Raw genomic sequence first — 22086 nt, 5'->3', positions numbered from 1 at the left:
CTCAAAAGTAAGAAAAATGACAATAGAACACACAGTAAGATGAGGGTAGATTATGACACAGACAAATGAAAACACAGGGCTTAAATACACAGAAGGAGAGACAGACAGAATGGGAGACAGGAGGGAAACACAGCTGGGGCAAATCAGGGCTGACAAGTCAAAGGAAGCAAAACCAGACACGTTAACATGAGATACGGACTTTCAAAGTAAAACAGGAAACACAGACTGAACTTACAGACCGACTCACAAGCAGACACTGCAACAGAGGGAACAGAGACTGGGAGCATGGCAGACACAGAACAGAGGGAGTATGGAAACCCAAACTTAAGAACTACAAAATCATAAACCAAGAAGGACCGGGGAAAATACAAAACAGAAACCAAAACAGAAAAACAGAAACCAAAACCTTCACAGTAATAAACCAAGACGAGAACACAAATAAAGGTACAAAACTGAAAACACTGGGTCAACGACCCAGGTACCCTAACAATCAAAGGGAATTGTTGCTGCAGTTGCAGTCATCTGACTTTACATCTTGCAGCAAAATAAATAAATAAAAAATACATAAATCTGTATTAATCATTTATTTTTGTATGCAAGTGCCTATAAGGCGCTTTATAAGGAATTTCAGTAAAATATTTATTTTAGAAGTTGGGATTTTAATAATAATTAGCAACAGTAAAAACAAAAAAGGTAACATAGGTAGTACAAAAAGGGTAGTATAAAAATACATACAAAATGATACTAAATTTCTATTTATTCTTTATTTACCCTTTTAACTCCTGTTTTAATTTATATTCCCATTTTTATTACATTTTTACATTTACACATTTCTTCATTTATTTATCTATATTTGTAATTCTTCTCAACAGACTGTAAAATTTTCCTCAAACTAAAATATTTGTTTTCCTTTCTCACATAGTTATGTTTTATTATACATGCGAGTCTTGCTAAAGAACAGAGCTGATTAATCTATTTAAATGAATATTTATTTATATTTATTTTATTTATTCATTTGGGTTCTTTAGGACTATTTCTGTGTGTGATGGAAATAATATATGGACATAGGAAAATGTGCATTTCAGGGTGCATACAGTAGATGTCACTGATGCATAAGAAACAAAGCAGGACTTAGTCAAATAGTTACATATTCTTTCTGTTGAATTGAATTTCTCAACAAAAGGACGCCTTTGTTTTTTTACTCCAAAAGATATTCCCTCACACAGGATTTAGATGGGTCCAAACTGTCCCACAGATGTCACCGCACATAGCACATGTTCAAACTTCATTCAGGGAGCCCTCGTTCCCATCATTTGTTCCCACCATTTGTTATCATTAAAAGACACCGATCCCCTCAGCACAGTAATGTTTCCTTACAGGGTAATGATGGTCCCTCAGAATAACTTAATAATAAGAATAACCTAAAATTATTCCTGCCTTTATGTGGACCGTGGCAAAAAGTTAAATCCCCTCACTTTAGAGTTAGTGGGTTAGATGTTTGGGTTTTATCTTCATACAGATTACAACACTGTTATAAGTACATTTGAGATGTCTGTGATGTAATGTTGTTACAATTTCCTTTTGTATGGCAGCAGGATGCTCTCAGACACTAGTTTTTGATAGTTGTAGAGCCATATCATAGTGCTGACTTGTTGTTATTTATTTGGTCCTATAATAACTCACTGAAGTTTGTCTATTTGAGACACATGAACAAACTGCTGATCAGTGTGGTGCTTCAAACAAATGATACACAACAAGCTAAAGTCACAAGACTGAGCCTCGACTTCCTGCAGATGGCAGCAAAGGATCCCGTTAGGTGGAAACATAAACGTCACTGACATCATATTTCATGATAACATTTTGTAGGCAAAAAATTGTTGTGTAATTTTATGATATGTTTTGTTGACCAGAGAACAAACCTCTAAACGTGTTTTTCAAACTGGAGTCTCAAACCTGCTCTTTCAACAGGTTTCCCTCAGGCAGGTTGAAACTAAAGTGAAACTATGTATGATTTATGATTCGACAGCTTCTCTGGATCTATTATGCGGGCCTAAAATTCACCTTCAATTCTTTTTTGCTGTTAACAATTGACCTTTTCAGTGTGTGTGTGTGTGTGTGTGTGTGTGTGTGTGTGTGTGTGTGTGTATCTATCTGCTCCAGATATCTGCCTTTCTGTGTCATTTCCATAACAAGCACAACAGCCTCTCTCTGACAAACAGGAAAGAGGGAAAGCGTACTTCACCAGGCATTCTGTGAATTTATGACCCCGACTTTCCACAGAAACACATGAGGAAATCCATAAATAGTTAAATACAAAGTAAAAACAGTAGATTACTGTAATTCAGCAACAAATTTTGTAAGTGATAATGCACAGAGAATCGCACATATCCGTGTGTTTCTTTGTGTTTAACTTCTGATCTCTTCTGTTCTTTGTAGATTTAGTTGATGTGTTAAATTTCATCACCCAACTTCAATAAGAGTGTTGTTTTAATTGTTTTAATAAAAAACAGATATTTCCCCTTTTTATTTTCTGAAGAGAGAAAAATGAAATGGTGCTGGCATCACACGACTGCACAATAATCCTGAAGTCAAAAAATGACTATTGCCTGCTTGAGATTATCATGTGACGTTATCATGTGACATTAAAGCTTTTGTTATGGTAAAATTGAATCATAATAGTCATTAATTCATCCTTACTGCCATCAGTTCAGGGATCAGTCTTGTAACTACAATAACTTTTCTTTTGGCCAGTCAACCACCATAGCTCATGTTTCTCAGAGGCAACACAATCGGATGATTGTGTGACAGCCAGTGTATTCTCTTCACACAAACCATTGTAGTGACGCTTAACTGGCAGGAAAATATTGAAAGACAACAATAGACCCACATTTTGCCCTTGGATGAAAGTGGCTACTGTGAAAAGAAACAAAGCTGGCGATTCATAAGTGGTTAATGATCTGGAGTGTTCCCAGCTGTAGTATGCATTTGTGTGCGTGCACGTGGGGTTGGTTGCACTTGTGTAGACTGGTTAAATGTGGCGTCAATGAAGCCCACCAGCAGTCCAGGCATCTCCCACACTGATTTATCCACATTCAATGAGTCAGGATGATGGAGACAGTCAATCCATCAGCTAATCACATGGCAGCAACTCTGTGCATTTATGCATGTAGATAGCACAACCAGCTGAAAGGTGATTTAACAGAGTACTGACAGAGATTAAAAGACAGAAAGCTTTTCTCTCATATTGGCTTCCTGTTAAATTCAGAATTTAATTTAAAATCCTGTTCCTCACATACAAGGTCTTGAATAGTCAGATGCTATCTTATCTTAATGACATGATAGTACGGTATCACCCCATTAGAGCTCTTCACTTTCAGACTGCAGGCTTACTTGTGGTTCCGAGAGTGTTTAAAAGTACAATGGGAGGCAGAGCCTTCAGCTTTCAGGCCATCTTTTGTGGAATCAGCTTCTAGTTTGGATTCAGCAGACAGACACTCTTTAAGATTAGGCTTGTATATAGTTATGGTTGGATCAGGTGACCCTGTCCTTCCTTAGTTATGCTGCGATAGGTGTAGGCTGCTGCATTCCCATGATGCATTGAGTGTTTCTTCTTCAGTCACCTTTTTTACTCACTATGTCTGTATACACTTCTCTGCATTAAATTATTAGTTATTATTCATCTCTGGCTCTCTTCCACAGCATGCCTTTGTCCTATTTTCATCTGCTCACCCCCAACTGGTCGCAGCAGATGGCTGCCCCTCCCTGAGCCTGGTTCTGCTGGAGGTTTCTTCCTGTTAAAAGGGAGTTTTTTCTTCCCACTGTCACCAAAGCACTTGCTCCTGGGGGTCATAGGGGTTTTCTTTGTTTTTCTCCATTTTCTTTGTCTTATCATAGGGTCTTTACCTTACAATATAAAGTGCCTTGAGGCAACTGTTGTTGGGATTTGGCATTATATAAATAAAACTGGATTTTAAAAAGTTGAATTTAATTTAATGTCAGAGGACTATGGCCAGACTGCTTTGACCTGATAGAAAGGCAACAGTAACTCAAATTACAAGTCATTACAAAAGAAGGTTTGCAGAAGGCCAGATGGCCTACAGCAGCAGAAAACTATAGGCATCCACTCCTGTGGGCTAAGAACAGGACAATGAGGATAAGATGCAAATTTTCTCACCACAGTTGGTCTGACGTGATGATTCTTGAGGTAAACATCATGGAAGCATGGATCCATCCTGTCTTGTATCAACAGTTTAGGCTGCTGGTAGTGGTGTAATGGTGTTGGGGATATTTTTCTGGTATGCTTTGGATCCATTAGCACCAAATGAGCATTGTTTAAACAACACAGTCCACCTGAGTATTGTTGATGATGATGTCCATTCCTGTATGATCAAACTGGTTTCTTGAATAAGACAATATCAATATGAACCAAAATCTCTGAAGAATTTTCCAAAACATTTTGTTGAATCTTTGCCATGAAAAATGAAAGCAATGCTGATCACAAAAGGGGTTCCAACACAGTGATAGTGCTTTTTAATAAACCAGCATAAACAAAAACTGTAAGCATTTCTGTTTATGCTGGTTTAAGTCCATTTCAATGTAGGCGACAGTGTGTCCGGTCCTGTATCTTTTCCTTTTCCGTGTCCTCTGCTCAAAGCTAAAGCATCCAACTGACTGTTTCCTCCCATTGTTCTGCATATACAAGATCACATATGAGGAAGCTGTTATTACTGCAGAGGCAGCAAAAACTGATTTCACACCACAACACCATGGCTGCGAAAAGATCTACCCAACATATAATTGCTCATGCGGCCACTATGATTTTCTGTCTCTAAAAAAAGATTTCAGCGTCCTAATGACTCCAAATGAAAGAGCTGCAGTTTGAGAAGACAGCCACATAAGAGGATACTAGTGACACCTTCCTGCTGGGTGTCAGAAAGCTGTATTAAACTAAATTCTTCTTCTTTACATTTACTTCTAGTCCCAAAACACTTACCACATTAAAGAAAAAAATCTCAACAGTCAGGATTAATTTCAGTCAAATGACTTGTGCGGTCACCAAATAAAGACAGACGGAAACTCACAAGTTCCAAACTTGGGGATGATGTTACTTCCTAAAACTGCTGTGAACACTTTTTTTTTTTTGGTTTGGGTCAACGTCACAGTACAAACGAGTGCTGACCTGTGGTGAAATGAGACTGAAGAACCGAGAAAGCATTGGTATATATTTATTCCCTGCTTGTAAACGGGTTTGTTCTGTCTCTCAAAGGGCTTCTACAAGCAACATGTGACTGTATTATTAAAGCTGATTAAAATGACTAGGTTAAGCAGCAAATTCTAACGTTTGGATACATGGTTTACAAAAATATTGACTATGCTAGTCCAAGAAGACCCTGAAATTAAACAGAATTAAAGATTTTAAAATTTAGAGAGCCACTCTAGTGGATTACATTTGAAAAACTGTAATCAGCCAGTTGACTGATAACTGAAAAAACAGAACAAAACTGGATGCTCTCTGTTCTTGTCTAATAATAATGTGTCATATGTAAAAATGGCCCAGGTCGAAGTAATTTTCAGTGATCTAGAGACATATAGAGAGTAATAAAATACAATACTGGATGCAAATGATAAAAAGGCCCCAAATTTCGGATCATGAAGTTAGAATATTCAGGCTCCTCAAACATTGAGTTTCCTGCAATTTTTTTCTCCTATATGATGTCAAAGACAGCGAATAACCAGCTGCACCCATGTACTGTTTAAACCTTCTGTTTTGGAAGAGTAACCAATCACAAGAAACTTGGCCTAAAAGCACCATTTTAAGCCAAGTTTCTAAGGTTGCTTTATACAGTGGATTAACCTAGGGGCTGCTAAATTATAAATATTTGAAATATGAGTCATGCCAAGCTACTTTAGCTGATTTTAGGAGTAAAAATATCAAGATGTGTATGCGATAGCATAACGTAAGCTAATGGGCTTCTGCACTGAAACAGGCCCCAGTAGTTATCACGTATATACTAATCTATTCATTTTTGAATAAATAACAGTGCACACATACATACTCTTCTAACACTACTTTTGAAAAACTTCATATAAAGCTAGAGTAAAAGTAGCCAGGTTGCTCAAATCTTTTCAGTCAGGCATCAGCCGAGCCAGCCGCGGGTCTGTTCGGGAAAAGTGGGTGGCGTTGAAAGTGTGTAAGCATGGAGAGGAGAGGCGCAGAGCAGCTCGGCTCTTCTCGTGGCTAATGTGATGACAGCTGATTACATCGACACCCGCAGAGGACCACAGCCGGACCGCTTCTTGCGTGTCAACATGTTTTAATGCCTTTCGCAAACAAAACCACACAGCTCTTCTAGGAAATAATGACTCGGCGCACAGCTCCGAGGCTGTGGGACGCGTAGCTGTTAAAAAGTTGCGGTGTCGTGGAGAAGGGCAACTCCGCCAACACCGCACCACATCACCAGGCTCGAGAAGTTGGGTATCTAGTCTGAGTGGATCTAACGGCCTGGTCCCAAAAGGTAAGCAAAGCGCATTGAAAGTCAAACGTTGACTGCTACACGGTGCCAGTCGAAGTTTATAAGCACCGGGGTTCAGTTACATAGAAATACGCGGTTTTTTGTCTATAGCCACGACATCAGTTTTTTCTCTACCAGACCTGAGACTTTTACAATTTGTTCATTGAAGTGTGCGCTCTAATAGCGGCACTTTTGGGGTGTACCCCATACATGACAGTCCGCAGACACGTCCTACGGTGTGTTAATACGCAGCTATTACTCCAGCGGACTACTGACGTGAGCTGAATGAGTGATGGCAGTAAACACAGGTGCTGCAGACTAAATAATCCCCCCGCTGTCTGTCTGTCACCTGTGGTCGTCGCTGTCAGTTGTTATGCCATGTGAGCGAGATCAGCACACACACACAGCCACACACACACACACACAACCGTGTTTCCATCACCTCAGAGGATATAGCATTAGTGATTTACCCCCCAACTCTTGACTAGCGTTAAAGTGAAGGGGGATTTCTTCTTGATCTTTCAATGAAGTCATCACACACATTGTGATTTTGTAAACAGATGTCCTCAAAACGAGAACCGCAGGCGACATTGTGGTCTGACGTAAGTGCACGGGATCTTCAATGTTACATCACATACTTCCGAGATTAGCGATATTGGTCATTTATCGATATGTATATAATGGCAATAATGTAACTTTGCAGATATCTTTGTGGATAAAAGTTTGATAACTTAGAAATAATCAGATCTGAGCGCGAGACAAACAGTGCTGTATATGGTGGACCAGTCATGATACCAGTTTTCAAGTTAACAAAAAATATGATATTGTTATTTCACATAAATGAGGTGTTTTAGGGTTATATTTAAAAAGGAAACCGATCTGGTCATTGTTTATTACCATCCTAGTAATTTACCATGAACATGTAGCTTTCTCTGCCACTTTCTCTGCAGACAGAATAACAATAGTCCACTAAACAATAGCTTTTTCTGTAACAAAAGCTTTCCTTCACAGGAAAACACTTGATTCTCAGTACTGTTTTCAAGATGATAACAGGGTAAACTGAGAACAAAAAATTAAGGTCGTAAACAAAAAAAACCCCAGTAACATCATAGCACACTTTTTAGTTGTCTGATGTAATGAAAAAATAATATATAGTAACGTTAAGTGTAAAGTGTGAGAATATTTTTTATCTGGTTTGAGGTAGTGCTGTGTTTCTTGTGACTTGGCACCATGTTTTTTGTTGACGTTACTCAAATAGAGTTGGTAAAGTAGGCTGCTGCTGTTTCTGTCTAGATGCTAAATTCTAGCTGGTAGATTTTTCTGGACTTCAAAAGAAACGTAACATATTTTCAACACAAACATTTTTTGTTTTTGGTAAATTAATGCTGTCTGTAGACGTTACTGATAGGTAGGAGTGTTGAGGTTTGATTGCTGCCTGTCTCCAACATTTACATTATTGTTTTATTATTATACATAGCTGCTAGTCAGTTTTGTATAATACTAACAGATGGCTAATGTGGCTATTGGGTAATTGCTAATGGTTAAACAGCTGGTGTTAACCTGTGCAACAGCCAAGTTACAGTAAAATACCCAAGTGTTTTTGAAACAGAGCTTTACTGACCTTTCGAAGTACCCCAGAAAGAGCTGTTTAGTGCTGTGAATTGTTCATGTGTTCAGCTGCTAGTGAGGGGAGGGGCTGTGTGCCTGCCTATCTGCACCCGTGATACTTGAGGATGGCACTGTTTGTATCAATATTGTTGCAAATGCGTAGCTAATCTGTTCATTTTTTTTACAAACCTTACCGAAATAAAGAGAGCCCAATAGTGTGATGGTTAACACATTCACCTAATTCCTGGAGATTGCATCAGGTGGGGAAGCTGGTGTAAAAACACATGGCGCTTCTTCTATGGCGACCCCTTGTGAAGAAGAAAGTTGAAAGTAAAGAAAAACTAAGCAAGCGGCTCCTTAGCATTTTGTGTACAACTAAATAGTGAACAAGTAAAGAGTTGGATCTGGATGAGAAACTGAAGACACTGCGTGCTGATACGGACATGACCCGTTCTTTACAGGGTAGCTACAACCTACAGCATAATGTACGAATAGAGCCTCATGTTGAGTTAAATTGGTAATTGAGATCATGAACTCATTAGGAGAGTGTTTACTGAGATCATAAGGAGGTTCGTGACAGATTTGTATACAAACTGACTTCATTTTGCAACCAGAAGAGTCGCCTCAACTGGTCACTCCTGGCACTTTCACATTGACTTTAGGGTCGGAGGTTGTATCAACTTTTATACACTCTTTGGGCCCCATGGTGGGTTTGTCATTGGAGATCAGTTCTGTACATATACATCCCACTAACTGCTTAACAAACAGAATATTTACATTTATGAATAAGCAAAGAGTGTTTACAAGAGCGTAACTGTACTTTCAATTTTAATGTGTCTATTTCCTGATGTGCATGCTTTTACAGTGAGTTAATGGGTAGAGTGATAGATTAACTAGTTCCCTCTTGTGCACCATTTATTTCTGCATGTCTCTTGCAGGACAATGTATGTATTTACTTTGACCGTGCAGACTAACTTATCAACATGGATTCGCTCTGCTGGGTTGGTGATGTTTGAATCTTCGTTTATCGCCATCTTTGGTGTTTGTGGTTTTATTCTGCTCCATATCTGCATGAGCATAAGCAACAAAAATGGTTATGTTATTTCGGTTTTGCACCTTTGACATTTTTAACACAGTAGTAAAGTCATGTGCACATGTAGACTCACACCATCGACTGGCAGTCAGTCAGAGTATCTGTAGTCTTTGCTTCAGTTTCTGTATTATACCCTCATGGTTAGCAATCGCACTGCTTTGGCAGTGACACACATCTGTCAAACATTGTAATCCAACTGAAATCAAAAAGTTACTAGCTTTAATGAAATTTTAGGTATCTGTTTCTGTTATCTTGCCCTCTTTTTGTGTTTACCATCCAGTCACAATTTTGGATGCACAGAAACCTCCTGCACACTAAATTATTAATACTGGCAGCACGATCCTATATCAGCAAAGAAACCTGAGATGTTTGACTCAGTTTGCTTGTATTACACGCAGCACAAATGTTATACATTATTATGATTGTTACAAACAATAAAATGCACTCAACAGCTGCTGCACAGTATCCCGAAGGACAAGTAGCAAAAGTAAAAGTAACTTAAGAAAGCATGGGGAATTCCATTTTTTCTTCCGATTACAAAGTATTCCATCACTTCCAAGACAAGGTATTTCCCACACCTTAACAATGACAGCATCGCTCGCAGTCTTTGTTGGCAGCACAGTTTTGGTTTGGTTGGCTTAATGATGAGAACGGTTAGTTATTTTGGACTTGATGTACCGGTAAAAAAAAAAAAAGTGAAGTGTCCAAAGGAAGAACTTAAGCATGCATGTTTTGGAAGAGGGAACTAAGTAAATTAAGGCCTGCTCGTGTTCATACGAGCCAGTTATGTTGGCACAATAAGACACATTGTTGACAAAAAAGCTTAAATCTAACAGACAAGTTGGGACGGTCACCGAGGCGGAGAGACTGACAGAAGTTTTTCTTACTTGTAATGTGATAGACTAAACAAAAGAAACTCAAAACTTCACCAAGGCTGAGTGATTTGCTCAGTTTGATAGCTGGCAGACATTACAATTATAGACCTTTACTTTACTTCTGAGTAAAGCTACATCTTGTACTTTTTCTTTCTATGACTCATCGTTAGCTTTGTTGAGCTTTTACATCCTGTTTCATGCAACCATGTTCATTTTTCTCAAATATCTTCTTGTCATTGCACAGTGATTTAAAGATAGGTGTGGTTCACGCTTCAGTGTTTTTGGCAGAATTTGTGCCAAATTCCTACAAGGCTGGTATTTCAGTTTTGTGCCCAGATGATTCCAGGCCAGTCCCAGTAAAAGTTATCCCAAGATATAATTAACAAACATCAAGCCCCGTAAGGAAAACGCGTTAAAGAAGCCTAGAAATCGCCATCTTGGAAGTCTCTCGCAGTGTCCTCAGTTCACCCCGAATTGTGTAAAAGTTTGGAGAGAACATGTGAAAGGTTTCACCCTCCATGAATTTATAATTTTTCTGCTGGCACGTCATGGTTTGATCCCTGAGGAAAGACATGTTATGTAACAGCTCATATGCAAGCTATTAGGAGTCATCCATGTTTTAAGGGTGCGGCATATCCTCGGGTACCTCTGGGGTCCTCTCAGGAAAAACCCTCTGCCATCCAAACACATCTCTTGTATCTATGACAACGAGGCCTCGGCTCTCTGAGTGCAGTCGTCTGAGCTGTGCTGCTCAGTGTGGAAATGTTTATGCAAACGAACAGTTCCACCCTGTGTGTGTGTGTGTGTCATGCAAGCCATTGATATTCAACACGTGTAGGCTTTAGAAAGGAATGGAAGGACAACTATGTGAGTGGAGTGAGTCATGGGAGGAAAGAAAAAAGTAGTCAGGATGAAGTGGAGTCTGAAAAATAACTGCATTCCCTTGTGGAATGTTTGTGCGCTGGCCAAGCTGCAGAGATGCAGGAAAGCAAACTCAATGAAAATGTGGAGGCGGAGGTGGATCTGGCTCTATGGATGAGCCAAAAAAGAGTGTTTCCACCCAGGGTTTTTCCCTACATTCAGCAGCAACACTTGCAATGTTACTTGAACTTTCCTCATAGCTTTAACCTTACCAGCCCCATAATGGGCATTTGAAATCAAGTAAATAAGTGAAATACTAATTGTCATTGTGTCCAAAATAATTGACTGCAGAAGATTTTGGTATCTAGAGGATTTATAAACAAGACTGGGTTGGCCGCACTGCTGGAAAACATAGGTGTGGAAGATGACTGATATGAAAAGCACCATAGATGGGCTTGTCTTACCATGACCCAGTTAACTGTTAGGAAAGAAAGCAAGTAAGAGCTGCTTTGTATTGCAGTATGTTTTGCTAACCAGAGGATATTTTTGCGTAATACTGTAATTTTACAGTCCTCAGACAGATATGATATGTTTAAGATAAACAGCATAATGCACAGGTCTCCAGGAGTAAACTGCAGAAGATCTATAAAATAATGACATGGCTTCAGGAGGTGGAGAAGTGCCTGCATTTGTTTTAAAGGCCAGGGGGGACCTATGACATACTCACTTAATTCTATACCTCGGGAGACACCTTCCCTAATTATTTCAAGGTCTCAATGACTAGTTTCAATCTAATCACATTTGTTTTCTAAAAACAAGTTGGTGACACCATGATGGTTAATTCCAATAATTATAGTTTAAAGGCATTTTCAGTTTAAATCAGTTTGTTACATTTTCAGAAATAGCTTAGTGACTTTCTTCTTCCTGAACATTACGTCGGTATCGGAGATACCCTCCAAACATCTGTTAACGATTAATCACCAACCATGAGTGGCCGGTGTAGGTTACTGACAGTCGTTAGCAGTCGTTGCCACAGCTGCCTGTAGTTTGCATGGCAAACACTGACTTGTCAGCAAACACTCGTGAACTAGTAGCCGAGCAGTATTTAAACTTGAGAAAGTGCGACTCAAAGTGGAATCTTTGAATATTTGCCTTCAAAGTAAAAGTTGCACCTTTAGAAATGTGTTGGTGGTAACAGTGAGGCATAATGTTTGCTTTTTTTGGTGCTTTCCGTGCAAGCTAATGATCTAATGATCAAAGCAAGATTACAAGATGTTTCTGTGCACAGCATATACCTCCTTGCATCACGGAATATACATTTTTTGACGGTGGTTGCCAACCAGTATCTAGGCCTCTGTATTAGACTAGTGAAAATCTAGTTGGCTCTGTCATATTGTTACCATTATCATTCTGTTCTTGTATTTATGTGTCCAAAATACTTACGTTACATGATGCCTTGTATATTACTTCACCCTTTACACTTAACTTGAGTATGATTAGAAGTAAAAGGAAGAGTTTTTTTTCTACTGTAGAAATTGTTTGTACTGATATGCAAAGTTGGCATGTTAACATGCTGTCTAGTAGGTTTGGATGCTTTTGCCGTTTTTCTCTGTGTAGTCACTGGGGCCTGCTCACATGTCTGAGTAGAGCAACATGGGTCCGCCAAATATTTAAACAAGAATTTGGCATCTGCGGTCATTTGAATCAGCTCGCCAGATGTGTTCTCTACATGCAGCTGGCTGAGGCCATGGAAGTGCTGCCTCATCTGGATGAAATGCATTGTAAAGCAAGGCTGCGCTCCTATTTCTTCTGTGCCCTTTTTATTTGTTGTTTAGAGCAATGCGAGCTGCTTTTTATGCATGCATGTGCATAAGTTGACTGCTAGAAAAACAATCAGCAAACATTATATTTTTGTGCTTTGACATTTTTTTTTTAAATTTTCAGACATTTTTATGACTGATATTTTATAAAGCAGACATGGAATATAACATAGATTAGACCATCAATCATTATAATATCGTAAACTAAATAATCCCATGTTTACGCTCTGCTTCCGGTCTTTGTTTGTTTAAAATAAAACTCCACTGATATCTCAATTGGTCATGTCATCACCCCACAGGAGGCCTGAGAGCCATTCACTCTATAAACACATGGCCATAAAACCACATGACTTGTGTTGACAACTGTCAGGCCATCTCTTTCTCTCCCTCCATCCTATGTGCTGAAAGACCAGATGGCCAAAAGCGAGACAGCAGATGTCCCAGTATTTCTTTTTTTAAATATCTAGAACAGTCCACCTGCTTTGATTATGCTGTTTCGGGGTGAATGTGTTTCGCTGGACTCAGCATTCTGGATGGAAGCACGCTGCACTGCTGCACAGCCAGAGTCCCCGGTAAACAAACTCAATGAAAAGACGCCCAGCCAACTCCAGAGGATTCTAACAGTGCGTTAGTGTGCGTTTGTGGGTTGCACGGGCACGTGCCAGCCTGCCACTTTAATATGTCTGAATAGGATGAATGGCACAGAGGTCACGCGTCAGTGCAAGCCCTGTCCTGGAAGGCACGTAGATAATGAGGCAGCGGCTTTATTGTTGGCATCAGAGTTCGTTCAAATAAAAGATACAGGCAGTCAGCAGATCCCACTTCCTCCACTGTGGTCTCACACTGAGTCACTGCTTCAGCTGGAGGATACCTGTGTGCAGGGAAAAACTCGAGATGCCACGCAGCAGTGGCAAAGACGGATGAACTGATGTAGTTGTAAGAACGCGCTGAACTCCTGTCGCGTCGTTAAAAAGCAGTTATGGAGCGTAACAGCTGCAGCTACACAGTTTTGTTCTCATTAGTGATTCCTTTGCTGATTGGTTCCTGAACAATCAACTCACTGTTTGATCTCCAGAATGAAAAAACATGCAATCATTTTCAGTTATGGCTTTTCCGAACTCTAGACAACAGCAAATGCTGGTTTTTATTAGTGAGTGGATGCCACAGCTTTAATCCAAAAGACAGCATTAATCTTGTCTTGAGTTTTGAGGTTTAGCTCATTAAGAGCTTGTTGTTAGCTTGATGGTTGTAAATCGACCAACGCTCATTTTTTTCTCCCAGTAAGTCATAACCGGGAGGAAGCGCGCCTCTGGAACAGATAAAAACATGCGTCCTTCATCCTCTATTCTAAACGCCACATACCTAAAAGGTTTACTAAAAGGTGAAGACGTTTCAGGGCCATGTCCCAGGTCAGACAGTAGGTTCATTGTGCGACGTGTCAGCTGTGAAGTGTGTGTATGTTTACACTGTGTGTGTGTGTGTGTGTGTGTGTCAGCTGTTGACTTAGCTGTCTGTCGTAATCCTGTTACTTTCTACAGGACGGTGCCAAGTGACACACGCTAGTCCCAATGAAGCTGTTTCATTCTCCCTGAAATAATCATTATGTACTGTTGTGTTTACTGTGAAGATGTATATAAACCTGATATTAAGCTTTAATGCAAGTCCAAGTGCTTATCAAGACCTCATAAATCATAATGGAAAGATGAGGTCTTCAGTGAGGATCTTCCACTCTGTGAAATGGCCCTTGTACTTTACAAAGAGGCATTTTATTGCTTTGGGTTAACGCCTAACACGTTACAGTCAATATCATTAATGAACGCATAATAAAAAGAACACGTGTCGATGGCTTCTAGCTTTCTGTGGGTTTTGTTGTGGGTATTTTCTAAAGTTAAAATGTAATCTGTTACCATCCAGCACAGGTCTCCTGTCTTTTTGGTGGAAATGTATTTTCTCCGGACATGCCTTTCCCCCCCCTGACGCGACTTTGTTTTTTCACTCTTGTTTTATTTTTCTTTCATTCAGATCCAGGAAAAATAATCCTCAGCTCTCTGTGTTGTGAGTCAGGATGAGTCACTGACATCTTGAAGTGCGTTATTCTTTTACAAAGTCGGGGGGAAGAAACGACCAGCATGTTGATTATTAGACATGTTAAATGTGTTGTTGTTTTGGTATTTGAAACTGAGGGAACATAATAAAGGAGTATCCCGGCATTCTTTCTGTGTTTTTCATTGTTGGGATGAGTGGTCTGCTGTTTTTGGTGAAAATATGACACTGGCCTGATGAGTAAAATGAGCAGTAATTAGCTGAGATGACACCAAACAGGCCGGCTGGGGAGTGTTTTTATAGTACAGCTGGGGCTTATTGTGACTGAGGCAGGGCGATATGACCAAAGATATTTATCACGATATACATTTGAAAACATTTGCGATAACGATATAACTGACGATATAATTGACACTAGACAAAATACTTTACAACTCCACAACTTTATTGGAGCAAAAACCCCCATCAATGTATTTTCACTTAAACAAGCAGCTGTTTTATGTGCTTTAAAGTTATACAGAAATGTAACAGTGCAAATGCAAATCCTTGCTGACAGTTTAACCAAAAGGCATTTCCAGTGGAAATTGGCTGACATATCCTCAGCATGACCATGTATAATATCTGCAAAACTTAAAAAGAGGTTATACACACACAATACGGTAAAATTATGTTGAAGCACAGTACGTATCACTCCGCGAGGCTCCTGCCTACGGTAGCCGTAATGCTCCGACAATCCATCAAGCGGTGTGGCTTCGTAGCTTAGCAAAGTCGTACTGAAACATTTGACAGATTTTCAAGGGCCGTGTTCCACATAAAATCGTTTCGAGGTCAGTAAACACAACCAGAATTCATACATAAGGCACACGGGATTATAAGGGGCACTGTCGATTTTCAGAAAAAGTGTGCCATATTTTCCAAAAAACACGGTAATAACGACGGCCCGCTAGCATGCTCTACCAAAAATACTGCTTTGTTGTGTATCTGACGGACGAAAGCCAAACCAGTCCCACACCACTGAAGTTGGAGCATTTTTACAAACCAATTCTGGTTCATCCGTTTCATTCAACGATCCGCTTTCGCCCTTCTCATTCTGCATCGCTGCCATGCTTTTTCTGCCATGTGTGTATGAAAACAAAGGCACTGCACACGCGTGTTTTACCCATATTATCGTTGCCCAACATTATAACAGTATTACCGTGAACGGTATGATATGGCCCAGCCCTAATTGAGAGCTTCAAGAAGTTTTGCCTTATATTATATATGGGAATATATGTTATGTTTTCCATATTTCTTAACTAATTATATCAAAAACACTAATACTGATATTAATATAATTGATTTTATTTGTGTAATAATGATGATTAGCACAGGTTGATAGCTCAGTGCTGTTAGTGCTTTATCAAAGCTTTGCTTTAGTTTCCACAGAAAGTATAAAAGATGGATGTAGCTACTGCCACGTCGCTTATTGGTGTCTGAAATCCTGTTTTGAACCCTCGAGATGAGCGTTTCTGTCATCACCATGTTGGCTACAATAATAACGGATGTGGCGAGAAAGGCAGGTCTGACTGAAACTGTACGCTCATTGGCTCCTTACTTGTGACGGACAAGTTTTTACCCAGTGAGTATCTGGTTTTGTAACTCAGGAAAAACCCGAGTTAAAAACATGGTGCGACCAAGATTTTAAAAATAGAAATAATTTTCTCATTTTCAATATTTTGTTCAATATAACCCAAAAATGTGTGAATGAGCCCATAAACTCAACAGGAAAGTGGTTACAGAGGTTGAGACGGTAACCTGTTTTCTCATAGACTTCAGTAGGACCAGAGATGGCAATCACAGCAATCGCCTTCTGCTGGACTTTTGTTTTTTTTAACCTAGAAGCCACCTCAATGTTTACTTTGTACAGCTCTTATGTGTTTTAAAATGCTAATCTCGCTTTAGAACGAAATTTCAGAAACCAGTGGATGATGTAGCAGTCATCAAGTCCACCTTTTATCCTGTTCGTGGTTGCTACCTGTGTGGACGCTCCAATGTTCTGGTATTTTAACAGAGCAGAAAGTAAAGTGGAGGGATGGAGAATAGTTCCCGCATGCAAGAAGCATTTAATCCATGGTTATATTACAAGCAGCAAAGTTACTTTTTTACAGCGAGCAGAGTCGTTCGCAATGTTTCAGGTTTCAGTTCACTTTTCTACAGAGAGCGGTCTATAATGAAAACTTCAGAAAGTACAAAAGCCTCTGTGTTTGCTCTGTCTGTATTTAGCAGCATCTTTATTTACGAGTGCATACACACAGAGCTCTGCAACATCACTTTCATTTACCCCCTTTTAGTTGCCCATAGCTGACTATGAGTAAGATTCCTTTCTTTGACTTTAACAAATGCTTTAAGACTTAAAACAACTCACACATTTATTCACGTGACATATCAACAGTAAGTTCATTCACCAAAACTCGCCCAGGATCTGATTGCAGATTATGTTTTAAGGTTTTATTCTACACATCCAACAGGTTGGGTGTAATAGGCAGATATATGTAGGTTTATACAGTGGACCTGTGTGTAATAACTACAACTGTGTTGAAGTTATTCAGCTGAGTACTGTTATTGTGAGTTGTTTACTTGTAACCTCATCAGATGTAGTAATTTGTGACCTGCTTTTGCACTGATCTTTGTGAACTGCACTGATGATGATGGCTGAAATGAACTGGCTGCATTTGATTAAAAAACGTGTGCATTGTCAGAATGCCTACAGAATTTTCCACTGCTTTCTGCCACACAGTAATTTTGTTTCCTTAGTAAATCTGTTGCTTATTTATAGGTGTTTAAAGGAATAAGACAAATTGAAAGTTGGGCCTAATTAAGGTGTTAGAGGCATGTTATGCAATCAACAAAGTTTTCCACTTCTGGAATAGTTTGATTTTATCAGTTTATTTATTATTATTTTATTATGCGTGTCTGAAACAGAATTCTCTTGTAAATAAGACATTGAATCTCAGTGGGACTATCTGTATAAAAAAAGGTTAAATGTAGTAGTTGTCGTGGTATTTCACTCTTTCTACTCTAAAGTTTGCAATATTGCATGTCTGGGGACTGTTGTGTTGATATTGATTGACACTAGGGCTGCCACGATTAGTCGACTAGTCACGATTATGTCGACTATTAAAATCGTCGACGACTAATTTAATAGTCGACGCATCGTTTGAAGCTTTGTAAGATCACAAAGGACGCAGGAATGAGTAGTAGGATTTAAGAGTGTAATAACGGACTGAAACAGAAGATGGCAGCACTGCATGTCCAAGGATGCCAGCTGCCGTTAAACCCCGAAGAAGAAGAAGCTGTGTCCCAGAATTCATAGCGCAGCCCAGCGCAGTTGTCAACAATGGCGGCAGCTAGTTAGTTTTAACTTTACTCTTATTATTCTTTCTGGGTCACAAAATAAACGTTTAACATATTTTCAGGCGAGAATGTAGCTGTGTAAACCTCAAATATCTGCTCAGTTTATCAAGACACCACATATTTTCAAAAGCGCTCCGACGTTTTCGGAGACGTCTGTTACCCACTAGCTCGTTAGCTAGGCGGGGGCAAGGCTAACTAGAGCCGTGAGAACACCGGACTCCCGGCAAATCGTTTTCAAACCCACCGCCGTCTTTCGCTAGTCAGGTTAAACATATATATAAGTCACTTAGATAACTTAAATGTTATTGTTTGGCTTTTTTCAGTATTTTATTTGTTCCTGAGTAAATCGGTTTGGCTGAGATTAAAGGTATAGTTTTTGCACAGCTAAAACTGTCAAGCAGACAGCTGATTATCAGAAGTGTGAGATGCTGGAGAATATACTCCGGTGTCCTGTTATATTTTAGAAAGCAAGGAGTTTATTAAACTTCACCGAAACAATCTGCAAATTTCATTAAAAATTAATAAACTACCATCTTGTCTTTATTTTTAGTTAGCACAAACACTTCAAGCTGTAAGCTAATGATAGTTATATAAGACCAGATGCTGCTGGTGCAATAAGCTGTACGTCCAATGGATGATGATCTGATTAGTCGACTAATCGCAAAAATAATCGGTGACTAGTCGACTATCAAAATAATCGTTTGTGGCAGCCCTAATTGACACACACACATAGATAGATAGAGGGATAGATTTATTTTCTTGCTTCTAATATCTGAAGTTAATAAGATATTTGATTTTGGCTTAAACCTTTTTTTCCTAGGAACTGGAGCCCTGAACCTTTTTAACTATAACCTGACAGATTTGCATATGACAACACAAATAGCCGCTGCACTTGGATCACACATTAGCCAGTGTTAAACTGCCAACTTGCTTGTAAACTCTGTGCAATGCTGCTTTGCATCAGTATGAAAATACTGATCAGTGCGTTGCATCATGCATGCACCGTCAGCTCCCTCGCCTAAAGCAACACAGGGTATTTTTTGGAATGTGAAGACTTGTGAAGTGACACAAAGAGGACGGCTGTGAAGAAATGTGTCGACCTCCCAGAACTGTACAAAATTTCTTTCTTGTGTGCTTCATGCAACCTTTTTATCTGTAACAGAGCCAATAAACAAGATTGTAGTCATGCTCAAGCATCGTTATAATATTCATTAATGTAGTAAATATTCACAGTGCTACTTGCGTGAAATATTTAGTACTGCGTTTAGCGACGGCACAACCATTTATATTTCTTATCAACAGCATTTCTGGAGTGGAATTTCTGTGTGATATACATAAAAGCTTATTTTTATGTGAACTGCTTCAAATTTCATTCAGACTGTGGTCAGTTGCTATATGCTTCTGCTGTACTGCTGGAAAACTTCTACCTGAAGGCAGCTTTTTTCATCTGCCAGGGCACGGTGGAAAAAGCGGCAGGGGCCGCTGACACACTGACGTACCCATAAATAAAACTAAGAAGCTTGTCTGGCTGGACGTGGATCTGAGGATTAACTTCAAAAAAGATCCAAGATCCCACTTACCCGTGGCAGGAAAGAGGTTTGGCTTTCTGGGTGTTGGTTGTTAGCTTTGCTGCAATGATGGACAAGACCAGGCTGGTTGAAGATTAAGAGACCGAGGAGTAAATATCACCTTTTTTCCTCCCAGTTGGAGATGCAATTTGAGCAGCATAATGTGACTTTGAATATCATTAACATAAACAAATACGACTTTTGCTGGTAAGATCGCCCATGTGTTTCACATTGGGTGATTTTTAAAAAAAAAAGAAATTACGGGAAATTTGCTCAATGTTTACAAAACACTTGTTTTATATTTCATGATTCATGATTTATCGTTAAGCAAACCAGGAGCAAACTGCTCACGAGTGCAAACACTTAAACTCTCACACCGTGAACGCATGCCAAACCATCAACCCATTTTATCTTGAGTTTTAATAGCAGACTGCTTTGTTTCAACTTCTGGTTTGGAGGTTTCAGCACAATCAGAATGGATTGGACACTTTGTACACCACAACTGTACGTAACAAACCAGCCAGAAGTGGCTGAGCTTTGTAAAACCCTGCTGGGTGTGGGTTCATAGTTTCACTTGTGTTTTGTAAAGCGCTTCAACGACTGAAGTTCGAAGTTTGAGTTGAGTTTGCATTGTTTTCATTTGTGACTAGCTTGACTACTCTTGTTCTGTGTCATTGAGAACTTTTTTTAAACCTCTCTTACCTTTAATGATTTAGTGTCATTTACTCTAGGAGGGAAATAAATTCTTATTTATTCATTTCTGACTCACCAGACACAAAATTCAGTCTGTATTTGTTTACAGGAACTGGTCTTATTTACTCCCAGCCTATCAGGCTGTGAGTGCGATAGATCAGTATCATTCATTGTTTCATGGAAACCATTCCTCAGAGGTGCGTGTCAGGGCATGTCTAATCCTTGTGATGTTGAAGATGCAGCTGCTGTTGTCCTGTCTTTTCAGGGGTTATGAGGCGATATATGCTGCTTAAGAAGTTAAGGAAACGCTTAAATGATACAGCGGGTCTTGATGAAAGAAATATTTAAATCCTTACTGACGTTAATATTTTCTTTTACTCAAAAAGCAAGAAAAAATGAATATTTGTATAGACTGTATGAGTAATTTGATATTTAAATTGTTCATCGCTCTTTGTAAAGATTTCTTTCAAGACAGGACTCTTCGTCTGAGCCAGCAGCAGTGACCAAGCAAACTAGGGAGTGATTAATGAGAGGGAGTGATGTTGGCGGTTACATACTCTAATTGTTTGACCACAATTAAATTCAGAAACACAAAAACTAAGTTCACTCATTTGCAGCACTGCTGAAACGTGATGCTGAATGTTGCGTGAATGCAGCTGTCATCTGTGGCCTCTGTTTGTGTGTACGCGTAGCTTTTTATACAGATGTGACACAGACAGAGAGCAGGGACTGCAGTGTTCACAGAAGCTCGATCTGTTCGTGTGATTTCAGTGGGAGAAACATTTCGTCACTCAACCAAATGACTAATGTAGTCTCAGCTGACTGCAATTTTCCCAAACCCCATAAACAGCACATTTGCATAATGGCTGACCCTAGCACCGCTGGCTAACAATGGGCCGAGCGGTCAGTTTCATGATCATTAATATGCAAATTGTCATGACCAACCAATGAGTACCATTCACATAGAGTTGGGGAATGGCTGCAGTCACAGCATTGGAAGATGGCCCCCTCCTCATTCAGAGATGGACTTTTCCTTTTCACGTGAATGGCCTCCTTGACTCCTTGCTCAAACCAGCGTTCCTCCCTGTCCAGGATGTGCACATCATCAACACTGAAGAGTGGCCACTGGCCTGTAGTTGTGAGTAGACTACGGAGTCCTGGATTGATGTTGTAACTCAGCCAGAGGTTGTGTGGTTCACCAGAAATGGCCTTTGAATGTATAGGTGTGTTGTTGTATGAGGTATGCCTGATTTTTGAGTCATCTGGGTTACTTCCTCATTCTCTTTAGAACTACTGTGGCCTGTTTACTGCACAAATAATAATAAGCACCGAACAACATAGTGTTCTTTATAAATGATTAAACGGCCCATTTGTTTTTCATTGCCTGCACCGTTTTAAGCCTCTGGTTGGACCTCTCCCTTTGGCTTGCATTAGTTGCAGCCTCTGCTTAGGTTTCATTGAGGTCTTTATGGCTGAGCGGTGTTGAGTTCACGATCTGCCACACAGAGAGCACCAGTTATGTTTGTTACGCAAAACAGTGTTGGTTAACCTTAACAGTGTAAGAGACAATAACCCGAACACGCCCATAGACGCGGTTGCTTAGGAAACCTCTGTTTTTTT

At 39.6% G+C, this 22086-nt stretch overlaps 1 protein-coding gene across 2 annotated transcripts in view; it reads left to right on the top strand.

Annotated features, from left to right (window-relative positions):
• Positions 1-6195: 6195 nt before the first annotated feature.
• Positions 6196-22086, top strand: part of dnmbp (dynamin binding protein) — a 49304-nt gene continuing 33413 nt past the window's right edge. For both annotated transcript variants that reach the window (XM_085466306.1, XM_085466305.1), the window contains exon 1: positions 6196-6515. The gene's annotated coding sequence lies outside the window, so the exon portion shown is untranslated. The remainder of the gene's footprint in view (positions 6516-22086) is intronic.

This window comes from Copadichromis virginalis, linkage group LG8, assembly GCF_057382275.1.
Source record: "Copadichromis virginalis isolate Kocher_CV1m ecotype Utaka linkage group LG8, C_Virginalis_male_GT1.1, whole genome shotgun sequence".
NCBI lineage: Eukaryota > Metazoa > Chordata > Actinopteri > Cichliformes > Cichlidae > Copadichromis > Copadichromis virginalis.
Note: the sequence above shows the minus strand (reverse complement) of the source record. Positions and strands in the feature narration are given on the sequence as shown.